This window comes from Boleophthalmus pectinirostris, unplaced genomic scaffold, assembly GCF_026225935.1.
Source record: "Boleophthalmus pectinirostris isolate CB_2022bp ecotype Guang Dong unplaced genomic scaffold, ASM2622593v1 HiC_scaffold_2826, whole genome shotgun sequence".
NCBI lineage: Eukaryota > Metazoa > Chordata > Actinopteri > Gobiiformes > Gobiidae > Boleophthalmus > Boleophthalmus pectinirostris.
In genome coordinates this window covers 636,975-650,434 of record NW_026571291.1, presented here as the reverse complement: position 1 = coordinate 650,434, position 13,460 = coordinate 636,975, and the positions used below count along the sequence as shown (strand labels likewise).

The 13,460-nt window shown below is 42.3% G+C and overlaps 1 protein-coding gene across 1 annotated transcript in view; it reads left to right on the top strand.

The window, feature by feature from the left end:
* The window catches only part of LOC110173713 (signal peptide, CUB and EGF-like domain-containing protein 1), a gene marked incomplete at its 5' end in the record, with an annotated part of 198,737 nt that overhangs the window by 114,132 nt on the left and 71,145 nt on the right, over nucleotides 1-13,460 (top strand). The gene's annotated exons all lie outside the window — the stretch shown is intronic.

The following is a 13,460-nucleotide window of genomic DNA, read 5'->3' as shown; positions in this document are numbered from 1 at the left end:
TCCTGTCCTCCTGGTTTTAAGTCTCGTCTTAGGCCCTGAGCTGGAGCTGGACCTCGGACCTCAGGGGTATAAATTTGGATGAGGTCTGAGACGTACTGTGGGGCCAGTCCATTCAAAGCTTTAAAAACAAACAATAAAATCTTAAAATCAATTCTAAAATTAACAGGAAGCCAGTGCAAAGACGTAAGGATTGGGGTGATGTGCTCTTCTCTCCTTTTAGTTCCTGTTAAAAGTCGCGCTGCAGAGTTTTGGACGAACTGTAGTCGGTAAAGTGCGTTTTGCGAAATGCCGGAATAAAGTGCATTACAGTCGTCCAGGCGCGATGAAATAAAAGCCTGCGTAACTTGTTCAAATAGTTTAAAGGATAAAAAAGGTTTAACTTTAGAGTATCAGTGTTTTCAGGCGCCCACACGGTGCCGGATCAGATCTGTGCTCAGGTGAATTCGTGGGAGCTGGAGGCACCAGATCGTTCCGTCTCTGGGGCCGTTTTCCATCGGATTAGTGTGAACGAACTCTGCATCCGCAACCAAAACAACTCGAATATGAACTAGTGTGGACGGGGACTGTGTCTCTGGGCCGTCCTCGAACGCCCGGAGGAGCTGGAGGAAGTGTCTGGGGTGAAGGAAATCTGGGAGTTCCTGCTTAGACTGATTCCCCCACGACCCGACCTCGGATAAGAGGAAGAAAATGGATGGATGGTTGGAAAAATACAAAAAAACCTATGAAAATAAAGTCAAAATTTGTCAATATTTATTTACGCTCACATACAATATCAAATAAATATCGGTGTTAAATATTAATAGTGATCCGCCGATGTCGATATCAAAGAATCGGGTTCAGTACCGATACTAGAACCGATCTGTGGCCCATCTCTGACAGAATATGAGGGAGAGAGAGGAGCCTGCAGCTGTTGGGCCCCACAGAGCTGTGGGTCTGGCCCATGTGCTGGACACATGTGAACCTCAGACGTGTGGTTTGGTGGCGGCGCAGAGGATTTCAAATAAACTCCGACGCAGATGAAGAGAGACGTGGGTGAGACGTGGGTGAGGCGCGCTGACAGACGGGCGCACAGACACAGGACCCGGATCCACAAAGACAAGAATCTACAGACTGTCTTCTCCCCGACCGCACGTACAGAGAGTTTAACCGGAGCGGAGGCAGGTGAGGGCCGCAGGTGGAGTTTGTCGTAGCTGTCAGATCCAGATTCGTGAGCTGAGTTCTGGTTCATTTTTCTGTAATTCCTGGACTGACACAAAGTTCAGCGTCTTCTCTGTCGGGAGAAATAAGCGAAAGCCACATCATGTTTTCCGAAAAAAGTGGAGCGATCAGACCAGAAGATTAACACGACGAGTTTGTGGAGCAGATCCCAAACAAATAACGAGACGGAGAAACATTTGCGGAGTTTTATTTTGGAGATTTGTGTCCGTTTGTGAAGAATTCCGAGGCGGATAAGTGAGCGGTGCCTGTGTTTTCGTGTACTTCCGTGTACTTTTGTGTATTTCTGAGTATTGTGCGGTGCTTTTCTGGCGTTTGTGAAGTATGCCGGAGCAGGTGGAGTTGGGTCACATCAATCAGAGCTGCAGAGGATCGACCCCGGGGCCCAGGCTAATGACAGGGCCCGGACCGGGATAAGTACTGAGGCTCCAACCAGCGCTCCACACGCACCAGCCTCCACAGGACACAGACACAGGACACAACCAAAGAGAGACAGACTCAGAGAGGACAGACCAAACAGGACACAACCAGAGAGACAGACTCAGAGAGGACACATCCAAAGAGAGACAGAGCCAAAGAGGACACAGCTAAACAGGACAGACAGACAAAAGAGACCCAAGGAGACAGACCCAAACATTACAGACCTAACGAGACAGACCCAAAGAGGACAGACCCACAGGACACAACCAAAGAGGACACAGCCAAGGAGACAAACCCAAAGAAGACAGACCTATGGAGGACAGAGCCAAGGAGACAGTCCCAAAAAGAGAGTCCTAAACAGAAACCTGGACAGACCTAAGGAGACAAACCCAAAGAGACAGATCCAAAGAGGACAGACCTAAGGAGGACAGACCCAAAAAGAGACTCAAGGAGACAGACCCAAGACCTAAGGAGGACAGAGTCAAGGAAACAGTTTCAAAGAGACAGACCCAAAAAGAGAGTCCCAAGCAGACCCAACCAGGACAGATCCAAAGAGACAAACCCGATCAGACCCTAAGGAGACAGATCCAAAAAGGACAGAACTAAGGAGACAGACCCAAAGAGGACAGATCTGAGGAGACAGACCCAGACAGGGCAGACCCAAAAAGAGACTGACCCAAAGAGAACAGACCCAATGGGACCGTCCTAAAAAGACAGACCCAACCAGGACAGACCCAAACAGACTCAAGGAGACAGACCCAAAGAGAGAGTCCCAAACAGATCCAACCAGGACAGACCAAAAGAGGACACAGCCAAGGAGACGGACCCAAAGAGACACAACCAGGAGAGACCCAAGCAGAGAGGGACAAACTGAAGAGACTGTGGAGCATCGACCCTGACTCCACACACACACACTCACCTCCACAGGACAGAATCCACCAAGAGACTGTGGAGATTTGACCCTGGCAGCACAAAACCAGGACAGACCAACGACCAAGACAGGGTCAAACAGAACCAAGAGACTGTGGAGCGTAGACCTGAGCAGTAAGAGAAGTCAGTTCCACACACTCTCGTCTCTGCACAAACACGATCCAAGCACAGGAGCTCACACAGAACCAAGAGACTGTGGAGATTAGACCCTGGCAGCCCAAAACCAGGACGGACTCCAGCAGACAGAAGTAACACTGCAGAAAGACTTTTGCGCTTCGACCCCGGCAGAAACAGATGAGTTCTCCATACAGAAACCCCGGCCTCCACAGACTCAAGCAGTCAGAGGCAAATCCACACCAGAGCCAGTTTATTATAAAGCACTATTAAAAACAACAACGTCGACCAAAGTGCTGCACACAAAGACAAAAACATATGTATAATGCAGTCAAAAATACATACATATACAACAATTATTGAACAGTAAAAACCTCAAAACGAGTTAAAAACCAAAGAAAACAAGTGTGTTTTAAGAAGTGATTTAAAAGCAAGAAGAGAGTCAGCTTGTTTTATGTGCATAGGCAACTCATTACATCATTTAGGTCGCCAGGCTGGTGCCTCCGCTCAATTTCATTTCTCTCCAGCGACGATAGCAGGAATCAGAATACACTAGATGATTTGTAAGAACCTCGGAAGTTGTAGACGGTGCAGCAACCAATCAGCTGTGAAGTCATGACATTAAACTGGTGGCGTCTGTCTGTGTCCCTTTTGTGTTTCAGCACAACAGTAAACAAAACGTCGAGATGGATGTGGACGAAGACAGACATTCTGTGTTGGCAACGATTCCCCAGATCCCCGAGGATTTAAAACCAGAACAAAGAGAATGTTTGGTGAATTTTATCAAGGGAAAAGACGTTATTGTTCTTCTTCCTACAGGATTTGGAGCTTTACAAACGTCACGACCAAACAGCAGCGACTGGTTAAATTAAAAAAGTACCTGCCTGCGTGAATCCTCACAAAACTACGGTCGTCGCGCCACGGCCCTCAGTTTCACTTTTCGTCAGCACAGAATCTCCGCCCCCGTCCCACCCCCCCGCAGATCTGCACCTACTACAGACACTGTGGACAAGTTGGTTTTTCTGCCCAAAAATATGAAGATTGAGTTAAACTTCATGCTGGAACTTTTAATGTTGCACTTTACTTTTTGAAAAGTTTTGTTTCCTGTTTACAAAGAATTTTTTATTTTTTTTTAAATAATATTTCATACATTTGTTGCTTATTTGAGAATATTTTATTTAACTTATTAGTTTTACCAAGCAGCACTTTGCATTTATTTAATTTTCCCGTTTGTATAATTTTAAAATAAATTGTTCGTTCAGTAAAAAAAACAAAACACAAATAACCAACAAATAGTTTTACATTTTGTTCCCAAACTGTACTGAAAATGAACCGAACCTTGACCTCAAAACCGAGGTACTGTGATTTTTGAACCGTTACACACCTAAAAAAAAAAATCTATTTTACACAAAACAGTGAAATTGTCAACACAACTTTAGCTCTTACACAAAATAATTGAGTAAAATATACTTTATGTACAAACACAGACAAATACAAAAGTGATTTAAAGAGCATGTTTTCATTTTCCTGTGATCAGTCTGAGCTTTCATGGTCTTTTTTAGGAGTTTGATTTTACACTAAAAGGAGAGAGTGATTGTGTTGTTATTTGACAGGTTTGTTTAAGTTGTTTAACCTGTTTTAGTTCAGATAAATCAGCCTTTTTTGGTCAGATTGTGTTCAAATAAAGCTCATATTAAAGTCTAACAAAGCCTCAGACGGAGCAGTGCCTCGGTTTAGCGTGAGTCGGGGGATATCGATGACTGGAGCTGCAGAGCGTCCGTCAGAAATCCGCCGTCCTCGTGTTTTTCTCGTGTGAAGTGGCGGCGGCGGCGGCTCGGCTGTTTGTGACGCCGCATTTTAAAAGGACATTATGTAAATGTGACGACCTCTGGACGAGCACTCGGCTCCGGCTCCCACCGCGACGCCGTTTAATCAGCTCCCGAGCAACGAGACGGGAGCTGACAGGAGCTGACAGGAGCTGACAGGAGCTGACAGGAGCTGAGACAAAAGAGCAGAGACAGAAAAGCGGAGACGAGGGTCAGAGAAGCAGAGAAGATCAGAGGAGCAGAGGAGAGGGAGAGATGAAGCAGAGGAGCAGAAAAGAGGAGCAGAGGAGAAGGTCAGAGGAGTAGAAGAGAGGGTCAGAAAAACAGAGAGGGTTAGATGAAGCAGAAGAGAGGTTCGGATGGAGAAGAGGAGAGGAGGGGTCAGAGGAGTAGAAAAGAAGAGAGGAGAAGGTTAGATGAAGCAGAGGAGCAGAAGAAGAGGATCAGATGGAGCAGAGGAGAGGAGCAGGTCAGAGGAGCAGAGGAGAAGGTCAGAAGAGAGAGTCTGAGGAGAGGGTTAAAGAAGCAGAGGAGCAGAAGAGAGGATCAAGATGGAGTAGAGGAGCAGAGGAGAAGGTCAAAGGAACAGAGAAGAGGTTCAGATGAAGCAGAGGAGAATGTCAGAGGAGAAGAAGAGAGGAGCAGAGAGGGTTAGATGAAGCAGAGGAGCAGAAGAGAGGTTTGGATGGAGCAGAGGAGAAGGTCAGAGGAGCAGAGGAAAGGGTCGCATGGAGTAGAGGAGCAGAAGAAAGGTTCAAAGAAGCAGAGGAGAAGACGAGGAGCAGAGGAAAAGAAGAAAAGTGGGTCAGATGAAGCAGAGAACGTCAGATGGAGGAGAGGAGCAGAAGAGAGGGTCAGAAAATGGGTCAGAAGAGAGGGACAGCGGAGGAGAAGGTCAGAGGAGCAGTGGGGAGGGTCAGATGATGAAGCCGAGGAGCAGAAGAAAGGAGCAGAGAAGGTCAGAGGAGCGGAGAAGAAGGTCAAAGGGTCAGATGGAGCAGAGCAGCAGAAGAGAGGGTCAGAGGAGAAGGTCAGAGGAGCAGAAGATGGTTTAGTGGTCGTCTCCTGCCTCACAGCCAGAAGCTCCGGAGTTTGGATCTTGATGGGGATTTTTTCAGCCAAGACAGTTTTACAACGTTCCACAAAGACCTGGAATTAAAAGGATCTGGAATCGCGTCCTGTCTCCCGTGATTGACAGGCGGATCAACCAATCAGAGAGGCGCGTGGTCCGCTCGAATCAAAACAAACAAAAATACCGAGGCCCGAGAAACGGCAGAAACCCAAACGAGCCTCTCACGTGTCTCGGCTCTGTGTTTTGTTAAGTCTTCCACGTTTGATTGGCACCTTCCAAATTCACAAGAACTCCTTCCTGATTTGAAGCATTTGTCGTGGCAGCGGTCCATGTTGTTACAGGAATAATCCGGCTCAGATCGGGACGTTTTACGGACGGTAGTTTGATCCGCTCGACGCTCCGGCCCTGGCGTCTGTGTGTGTGTTTCTCTTCTCGGTCCCGCGACGTACAAAAACATGCGCCATAGTTCAACCCGAGGGCCTCCGCTGAAAACTCGGAGGTTCTTTAAATACAGATTATACACGGAATCAATATTAAAATAAATCTAAATAAGGGTTACGTAATGTCTTTAAAATAAAAAAGCGAAAGGGCCCCAGATGCAGCAGGTCTAGTGTTACGTCAAACTCTCGTCTTTACTGAGATCTTATTGCTTTGTCTGGAATGTTCCACAGTTTGGCATTAAATAAACCTTTCTATCTTCACGGAGACTAAACCAGACCAAGTTACAGGTCAGATCTGTGGCGAGGCGACCCCGCTCACAGTCAGAATATTTGTTTTTATGGGTGTTTCTGAGCGATAAAACCACCTGTGTGTTAAATATTTCGGAATTCAAATGTTCTCCTTGGAGTTGACATGGATAATAATAATAATTCCGAATTGAGGTTTACATGGAAAACTCGTTAAATCGTCTTTATTTAATTCAGCGTCTGGGGGTGGGGAAGGTTCTGATTGGACAGAGACACAATCGGATTGACGTCGACCCGAAGAAAACACACATTTCAGCTGCTCCCGGCTTTTCCGTCGTCTCGGTTTGTCGTTCCTCCACGGACACAAACGCCGTCCAAACTTTTCCCGCAGTGGTTCTGATGATTATTCCGAAGCGGCGGCTGGAGAATTGTCTCATCACACTTTACGTCTGTCGGCTGAGGAGGAGAAGGGAAGAGCGTCGGAGAAGAGAGGAAGAAGACCAAACCTCAGCCTGCTCCCGCATCCCGCTCACAAATCCAAAGAGACGTGGATCAAAGTCCCAAACCAGGACTGGAGGAGCCGGATCGAAGGACGACACAACGAACATGCACTGAATCACCTGCATTATTATTTTTGTTTTTTTTTACTCTGACCTCAGTGGTGGAAAAATTCGACCGAGCAAGGATTCCGAGTCAGAATCCAAGACGGCTGCAAAGTGTGACGTGTAAATATGAAGAGTTTTCATTGTGTTTGACACTTTGGAGGTTTAAATAACAGTTTCAGTCTCTCATATCACTGCAGTACTTTACCACATCTGTATCAATGAGTGCGTATACATGCACATCAATAACCCGGTTATTAGCCATATCCCGGTTCTGTCAGTATTCGTGTTACTGTGTTTACATGAGCACTGAGAAACCGGGACACTCATATCCGCGTGTACATGATCAAATGGAGTGTCCCGGTTTCTTGACATAATCTTACAAATGCGCAGGCGCAAAAATTAACTTAAATCAATTTCATAAACCAGGAAAAATACAAACCGTGAGCTCCTTTAGCATAAGAAGCTAAGGAGCTACGAGATCTCCCACAATCCACTGTGCAGATTCTTCATTAAAATCTTCTGCATAAATAAACTCAACTTTACAACATATAAACCATAAACACTATAGACACATCAGCCCGTTTGATCAGATCATTCAGCTGTGATCACATTTGTTTACGTTTTACAGAAACGAAACTTAAGACCGTTTGGCTAATTAGCATAAACTGTTAGCGGCGATAAAAACAACTCGCTCCTTGCGCCGCTGATGTGATCAGTTTCTTTTGGACTAAATGACACGACTCTGTGGATTATGTGTGTTATTTCTGTGACAGAAGAGGCGCTAATGATGGTGAGTGTGTTCCGTGCATATAGAGTATAGGAGATAGTTCATGTTTTAGCTTTTCAGCGTCACACGAGTGCAGGTCGTACGAGTGCAGATTGTACATGTGCAGGTTTAGTGCAGCTCTTTATTTTACGTCATTTCACTCGTTTGGTCACTTTATTTATGTTGGTCAATTTATTTATGTCACTACTGTTGTGGTGAAAGGCTGGAAAGTGTCTTTTGGACGCATGCGACTCAACTTTATGTTGCAGTAACCGGGATACTGCGTTTACATGCCACAAGTATCCCGGTTACTATCGGAATAAACCAGCTACAGTGTCCCGGTCTCTAATAACCGGGATACTGCCATAACCGGGTTACTGAAACCGGGTTACTGCGTTATACATGCACCATCGAGAAACCGGGATACTCAAAAAACCCGATCATAACCGGGTTACTGATGTGCATGTATACACACTCACTGCAGTACTTTACTGTGTCATGGTCACTGCAGTACTTTACTGTGTCTGTATCACTGCAGTACTTTAGCACATTTGTATTTCTGTCTGTGGGTTTGGGAGTCGTGTTGTGGCCAATATTGAACAAATACTTGATTAAACGGCGTTAACGTCCTTAAGTTTGTAACAGAAGAGAAATCATAACATAAAATGAAGTGCAAATTTCAAAAACAAAATTCATAAAGTGGCAGTGTTTTCACACGATGAGAGAAGAGTCATGATCATAATCCACGTGTCCAACACACAAACACACTTACACTTCAAGTTCAGACGTGACGTCAAGTCCGAGGTCCAAGTGGGAGTCAAAAGAAAATCGAAAGCAGTAACGACCGTGAACAGAGCCCAAAGGAACAGAGTGACCAGATTTTCAAAATAAAAAACTGAGACATCGTTGGTTTGTGGTGGTTGGTGATAATCAAATTGTGAAATGAGAGCGTAATTAAGGAAAATTGTTCTGCACTCGGCACAAATGTGAGTCAGTATAGTCACATTTTCTTTGTGTTGTGGTCGTTTTTAAGCAGATTTTACAGATTTTTATATTTTATTTTTATTTCATCGTACACCTCAAGTTGTCACCACATGTTTCCAAACATCTTCCTAATTTGTGACGTAAGCATGAATAGAGACAATTTTATCCCTGCCAACAGTAAAGAGACACTTAAACTGTCATTTGTTTGGGTAAAATAGAGAAAAGCTGCTTAAAAACGACCAAAACACAAAGAAAACGTTGCTTAATTCCGCACTCGTTTCACAATTTTCTTATTACAAACGACCTCAAACCGGGGATGGCCCAGTTTTTTCAGACAGTGTAGGACTTACTTTGACCCGAGCAGCTGCTTTTCCAACACATCTGTACTGGAGAGAGAAACGTTTAGCTCAAATACGTGGAAATAAATCAGGCGCAGGCCCTTGAACGCTCCTTATAATGGGCACTTTCACTCGAGGTGGATTTGAGCTTTTAAACAAACACGAGTGACGGTCGGATTTCAGGATCCGGGCGCGACTCTTCCCAAAGGGCCGGAGGACGAGCCAGGAGCGGAGGCCATTTTCACCTGTCCTGCCAACCAACCGGCCGACGCAACCGACAGGGGCATTTTCCTGCGGGAAAATATACGACGGGTCAAAAGTTTGGACACACCCAAACTCATTTTTCCAATTTTTTTTTCCCTTCAGCAAAGCGAAGGTTGGCCACTGTGGGGATTCGGTTATATTTTTTTCTTTTTCCGACATAATTCCATATGCGTCGCCTTCTTGTTTCCATGGATACGTCATTGCTCTGCCTGGAATGTTCCGCAGTGTGACATTAAACAGCTCTACTTTACATTTATTCAATCACAGGCGGTTTTAAAGCTCAAAAACACCTCAAAAAACAGACATTGTGACTGTGAGCGGGGTCGCCTCTCCACAGATGTGACCTGGAACTTGGTCCCGTTTGGTCTCCATGGAGATAGAAAGGTTTAAAGGGTGACAGAAGCTCAGTCGATCGAGCGTTTGTCCACTGATCCGAAGGTTGGTGTTTCAAATCACGTTCTCGACATAAAAAAATATAATTGGTTGAGCGTCAGATCCATTGACCCTCAGGTTGTTGGTGCGATTCCAGCTCACACAGATGAAGGCTGCTGTTGTGTCCTCAGGCAAGACACTTAACCCACCTCACTCCCAGTGTCTGTGTGCTCTGGTGTGTGAATAGGTGAGTGGTTCCTGGCCTGATTCATCAGCCGGTTTCACTTGGTGGAAACCGTGTGACCTCGCAGCATTAGGATTCGTTCGCTCGACAGTAGGCGGGGACTTTTTTATTTAACCAATCACTGCTGTTTGGTCGTGACGTATGTAATGCTCCAAATCCCATAGGAAGAAGAACAATAACGTCTTTCCCCGAGATAAAATTCACCAAACATTCTCTTTGTTCCGGCTTTAAATCTTCGATCTCGGGAATCGTTGACAACACAGAATGTCTGTCTTTTCACTGATTGGCTGGTGCCCGAACTCACACTTCTTACAAATCGTCTAGTTCAGGAGTGTCAAACTCATTTTGTTCTGGGGGTCGTATCCAACCGACTTTGATCCCAAAGGGGCCGGATCAGAAAACTCATGTCATATAAACCCCAAAAATAACAATAAGTTCAAATATTTGTGCAGAGAAACACAAATCTATTACAGAAATCTTTTTAATTGATGAACTCTTTCTTATTATAATATTATAATATTATGAACAACCTGAAACTTTAAGAAAAATACAATTTCAACACAAAGTTTTAACATGAACTTGTATGTAAATAGGAATAAGTCCATTTTTGTTGTAAAATCCTGCACTCGGCTCCACTTTTCTCATGTTGGACATTTTTCTGATGAGGGTGTCACGGTCAACAGTCAAAACGATCGTCCTTTAAGAGCGTTTGGAAAGAGACAAGTCTTCATTTGTGCTGCTCTGGTGGGAGGGGCCACGTACAGAGACGCTGGAGACGCTGCTGTGATAAACACCACAGAAAATTAACAAGATTTTAATAGAAAATATAATTAAATATTTTAGTAGAAAATCACCCATGGGCCACATTAAAGGTCTTGGAGGGCCGGATTTGGCCCCCAGGCCTTATGTTTGACACGTGTGGTCTAGTGCATTCTGATTCCTGATCTAGTCACTGGACAGAAATGAAACTGACCAGAGGCACTAAGCGGTGCCAGACTGGAAAAGCGCTGTATAAAAATGTGATCGTTTACCGTTCAGTGCAACTTTTTTTCTGGGGATTCATATTTTAAAAGTCATAAATCTTCACGACCCAAGTCAATAAACATTATTCGTAAATCACAAAATAATTTAGTGACCGTTATTGAACATTAACAAGGATATTTTCTTGTTGACTGACTGATCGTGTCTCTGAACAATGAGTATTACTGTATTTTTCAGATTATAAGGACCATTAAGTGACACAAACGAATGAGACATGAGACTTTTTTATTTCCTACGAGGACGACTCAAATATACACTGAGTAATAATGTGTTAATGCAGCTTTGATCACATTTGTTTACGTTTTACAGATACGAAACTTAAAACCACATGACTCATTTACATAAACTATAAGAAAAAAACAATAAAAACGTCTCTTTCCTTGTGCACTTATGTAATGGTTCGGCTTCTGTCGGACTAAAGGACGCGACTCAGTGGAATATGAGTGAAAATCGGTTCGAGGTCAGCGACGTGACCAGAAATTATTTGTCAATTTTTCAAAAAATTAAAGGATTTCAAGTGTGCCTTATAGTACGAAAAATACGGTACTCAAGTATTAAAAAAGGACAAACAGTAATCGGTGTTTCCCACAGAAAAATGGTTAGGAAAGACGGTGCTGCTGAAAAAGTGAGGAGCGTGGAGATGTATGTACATGTACATCACAGACCGACATCCTGATCATGACAAAAAAAATGGACCCAGTCTTTGGGAAACCATGATTTAATGCCGTACTGTGAAACTTTCCAGACGAAGCAAAAACATCTCCATGGAGAAAAGTGACACAGTGCACCTCTAACAATGTTTTCTGTGAGTGTGTTAGACACAGAAAGTCGTAAACATATCGAAAAAAAAACATTAAATGAAAGAGAGAGTACAAACTTTTGACTGGTCGTTTCAGAATGATGAAAAATGAGGACCGTTGCTATAGCGATGAACAACAAAATAGTGTATCTTTTCAACGGTAAAAAGTTCTTCAGTCGTCGCCTTTAACAGGAAGTTCAAACCTTCTGGACGTTTTTGTGATTCTGACTTGGTTTGGTGGAGAGTCACAAGTAATATTTATCTAATATCTAATTTTTTTTTTTTTTTTTTTTCAGTTAAAGGTTCCGTATTACATCATTTTCTCGTCACAAACAGACCTGGAGTTGTGTTTTGTTCACATGTTTAACACACAAAACCAGATTTAGATTTACACTGACTTCTTCTCTTAAACTGGGCCAACTCGTGATGCTCCACTGTGTTTTTAAACTCCACACAACTTCACTAGAATCATGTGGATCATTTTCAGGTCTGGAGTTACCGATCTCGACTGAACTAAAGGGAAAAAGGGGAAGAAAACTACCACTTCATGACATCACAAGGTGGATCAGAGCGTTTTGAGCTTTGGAGATGTAAACAGACGAATAATAAAGTTTTACTCAAACATGTGAATGAAAAAAAAAACACAAGTCCAGCTCTGTTTTTGAGGAGGAAACAACATTAGAAGACGACTTCAAGCTCACAGGAGTCCAGTGTGCGTCATATCAGAACTTTATGTGTCAGTTTGTGAAGAAAAGTGAGAAAAAAGTGAAAAAACTAAAAACTAAACAGGACATAGTGAGTTCTTAAACAGAATATTGTCATTCAGCACAACAAAAAATTCCATCCAAATTCAGGAAGAGTTTATAAACAAGTAACACATTTCTTTTCTTTCATTTTTTATCTGTGAATGAAAACACAATAAAAAGCTTTGGCTCTTGTGAACAGTACGGCTGCCACATGTGAAATATACATGTACAAGACTGAACATTAAAATTACAATGGAAATAAAAATAAAAAAATTAAATAAAAATTACAATTAAAATAGAAATTAAAATGGAAATAAAAATAAAATTTCAAATGGAAATAAAAATTTAAACTGAAATAAAAATGACAATTGAAATATAAATTAAACTTAAAAAAATGTAAATAAAAATTAAAATTACAATTAAAATAGAGATTAAAATTTAAATTAAAATTTAAATTCAAATGAAAATAAAAATTAAAACTGAAATAAAAATTACAATTAAAATATAAATTTATTTCAAATAAAAATGGAAATTAAAATGGAAATAAAAATTAAAATAGAAATAGAAATTTTAATAAAAATGAGTATTAAAGTAAAAATAGAAATTATACTTTCAATAAAAAATATAGAAATTTAAATTGGAATTAAAATTACTCTAGAAATTAAAATTAAATTTGAACTTAAAATTAAAATAGAAATTTTAATTAAAGTAGAAAATGAAATAAACATTAAAAAATAGAATTAAAATTCAAATGGAAATTAAAGTAGAAAATGAAATAAAAGTTGAAAATAAAATTAAAATAGAAATTTAAATTAAATTAGAAACTGAAACTGAAATTGAAATCAAAATTAAAATGATTGTTTGCACTTTTAGGAGACAGGATCATGAGGGAGGAGTCAGGAGTTGAGATAAATGAGCTGTGAAAACATCTCCCCTGGACTTTAGACTAGAGAAGAGGAGGAGGAGATGGAGAGTCTGAGGAGGCTGGTGGTTCTGCTGCAGAGACAGTGCAGGTTGAGACAGAAGCTGGATTCTCAG